This window comes from Lactuca saligna, chromosome 8, assembly GCF_052625555.1.
Source record: "Lactuca saligna cultivar CGN05327 chromosome 8, ASM5262555v1, whole genome shotgun sequence".
In the NCBI taxonomy this organism is placed as follows: domain Eukaryota; kingdom Viridiplantae; phylum Streptophyta; class Magnoliopsida; order Asterales; family Asteraceae; genus Lactuca; species Lactuca saligna.
This window is the reverse complement of record NC_136424.1, coordinates 123,845,671-123,849,459: the sequence shown is the minus strand read 5'-3', so window position 1 is coordinate 123,849,459 and position 3,789 is coordinate 123,845,671.

Here is a 3,789-nt window from a genome sequence, read left to right as displayed (position 1 = left end):
ATTTCGCTTTTAATATTTTTGGTTTATTTTAAGAAATTCGAGCGAACTCAACCGAATTTTCAGAAATTAAATCTTTAGCAGATTCAGGTTTGTTTTTGACAAATTCTAAACAATCCACCTCATTCTCAATAGAAATTTCACTCATATCATTGTCCTCATCAAATTCAGATGTGCTTTCAACATTTATTTTGTTTTTCAAACTCAATTTGGTACTCAATGAATCAAATTTTTGTATTGTATCAATTTTGATATGCTTTTTATCGTTTTTGTCCAAAACTTGCTTTATCATATTTTTGTGGTCTGTGGACTTAATGTATGATTCAATACAATCCAACCCTATATGCATCAGAAGTTTCATCTAACGAAACTATGGATTTGCATTTCTAACAGTCAGCGTCTATCTCCTCTTCCTTTAATTCAAGAAATGGTAAGATCATCTTGTGAACTTTCTCACCAATTCCACAATCAAGGTGCAACTGAGTAATGTTAAAATAAAGCATTTAAGCAATTAAACAGAAAATGTTACATTGTTTCAAAAGCATTAAATTGTCTCATTGCAAATAAATTAACTGATCCCTATACTTAGACATATCCGACTCGATATTCTCAATTCACATTCGCCTCTCATCGCTCTTCGACGAAACCCTGCTGATTTGATCAGTTAGGTTAGTGTTTGTTAACTAATTTTGTTTTAAACTATCATTGATGTTTGAAAAGGTGAATTTTAGGTCATTTAATTCATTCTCATATCTAGACACAGGAATATTTAGAGATTCAAGAATGAGATTTACCTTGTTGATCAGTTGTTCGCACTCATTGATTTGTTCACCATTCGGTTTTGCAGTGAAATACTTACCATCCCTTCTTTCACTTCTAGTAGAATTCTCCTATGTATGTGACCTTTCACCTGTCACCATGAAACACCTTCTGACGAACCTTGAGCTTTCCTCTTTCGCAACAAATTCCCTGCCATGTGTGGGCTTACGAACCTCATCGTCCTCTTAGTCGGTTGACCATACGTCAACTCCTCCAAATTCATCCCAACCACATTTTCCTGCACAATCAAAGTAGGCATAGAGTTATCCGCAATCTTTTTCTTTTTAATCTCCTCAAGCTTTCACATGTGGTAGGACTCATCATCTTCTCCTTCTCTCTTCTCATTTATCCTTCTCAGCATGCAAGCCTTGTGTAGATGATTTTTGCCATGAAAATAGTTGTAGTCATAGCCGGAGTCTCCCATGCTCTTTTTCTCCTTCTCATCTTCCTCTTTCTAAGAATTGCTTTTGTTCTCCTCTTTTTCCCTTTCTGAGTTGTAGCTACCCTTCAAGTTTCGGTTCTTCTTTAATAGGGATTTCTACCTGCAAAGTGAATCTGATGATCCTCTTTGCTTTGACGTTGCTGATCAGTTTATCTCTCTCATTTTGAGGAACATCCTTCACATCAAGAAGTAGTTGGTTGTATTACTTCTAAGTTTTGATGGTCCTTTTGTTTTCAGTTTGAATGAACGGACCTACAGTAATGGCTTCCCATATCAAATAGCCATTGTCTTCTGAACCGAGAACATAATCTTCAAAGTGGAGCACCCAAACTTCATATTCAAGATCCTTGTTGTAGATCCAATACTACTTAAGATATTTATAGAGTTGATGTTGGAATTATCGTGCTGCATGATGATATATTCTTTGATACGTATAAAGAATCAGACGTGTAAACTAAGATTGCTCGTAGGGTAATATCAAGATCACTTCAAGCCGTCAATGTGAAAATGAAGACGATTGAACTAGATCCTATATTAACAAAAACCCTAAAACTCTGAAAACCGAAGAGATGCGTATAGACTACATAGTCTCCTGCTCTCATACCAATTATTAGGATAAAAATCCTTAATGATCGATAAGATTCAAGAGCAGATAAACAGTAAACAAAATACTGATTCAAGAAAGTCAAATGATTAATCGTCACGCCTCAGAAGAACTTTATGAAGAATTGCTACTGTAGAGGCGCGTTTTGGGTTACAAAGTAAAAGATAAGAGTTTTTTTAAAATACAATGCATGCATGCATCTTAAATACTCTAACCCTAGAATAAATAAAGAGTCGACAGGCCCAAATAGATAATACAAAACGACTAAGCAAAAGGCCTAATAACGCAACATCAAATACCCAACTGTGAAGCCGAAATGGATGAGCACCAGCGAATCATCCATGAGGCTGAAGAAAAAGAAATGGCTGGGAAAGAGGCACATGCAACTCTTCAGAGCAAAAATCTCTTGTTTCCCAAATGGACTTTGAAGCGAATCTAGCGTGATGTTCTTAATCTTCCAAGCCAATATTCGTTAGAACCAATTATATATTTTGATCTTCAAAATTCACAAGATTCGTAATTGGATCTCCCAATCACTACTAAGGCTTTCAGGTTTTGTTCCTTTGTGAAAGTGGTGAACGCTCCATACACTAATAGTGGGGCTGATCATATTTTATTCTTCTTTTATCTAAAGCATATGAAGCCGCAATACGAGACCTGGTCTTTAAGCAAGATCACTGATGTGAAACTCACAGGGCTAATCGAGACTGACAACTTTCCGAACGCGAAGTTCAAAGCTGCAAGAGGTTCAACCGGTCTGTGCTACGAGTTTACCCTTGCTAACTTGCTTTGTCTAAACCCTAATGATTGGTTCGCTCTTTACAACTTGATTATGAAGGAAAAAGAAAAATACAAACCTGTCATGTCTCATCTCCAAATAATGATCAAGTCTTACATCCAAAAGATCGTCGACATGGACGTAGAGGTTGCAGCGGTGTTGCGAAAAAAGCCTACTGCTGTTCTCAAGGAATCTCCAAAAGATTTTGAGAAGCTAAAGTTAGGGAAGATCTATAGCAAGGAATGGTGTGTAGTGTATCAGGCTAGGGAATGAACCGGTGCAGACTATCTCAGAGGTTGTTTCTTCCTTTCCGAAAAACACTTGTTCACTACTAAATTTCTTGATAATATATTGGATTTGGTGAAGAGATTCAATGGAAATAGCAAGGATGAAATGAAGTGCTTCTCAGATATGATTTTTTTGTATTTGGAAGTTCTTCAGACCATATTTTGCATCATTCCAAAGGTTTATGAATTTCAAAAGTGAATCCAAGGGTGATCGGTTCATGCCTCAATCTACGCAAAGAGGGAGATTGTTTGGTATTTCATGTTGCGTCATTCGGCCTTTTTCTTAGTCATTTTGTATTATCGAGTTGGGCATGTCCACTCGTTATTTATTCTAGGGTTAGAGTATTTAAGATGCATACATGCATCGTATTTAAAAAAAAAAAAAAAAAAAAAAAAAAAAAAAAAAAAAAAAAAAAACTCTTATCTTTTACTTTGTGACCCAAAACACGCATCTACTGTAGTAATTCTTCATAGAGTTCTTCTGAGGCATGACGATTAATCATTCGACTTTCTTGAATCATTATTGTGTTCAATGTTTATCTGTTCTTAAATCTTATCGATCATTAAGGATTTTTATCCTAACAATCTATGTATTCGCAAGGAACTATTTATATTCGAAGCGAGAATGTTTAGCCCATGTTTTTTTGTTGAGTCTGTTGTACCCTATAAATAGGATAAGTACTAGAGAAGAGAGCAACTGTTGAGCATTCCCGTTGTAAAACACTCTCCATACTTTGTACTCTCTTCAGACTTAATACAAGCCAACCATGTTATATTTACATCTTGTGTTCTTAACAACTTTTCTTGAATCGATTGTGTTCATAATCAAACCTAGCACACATCATTTTTTTCGATTTTTTTT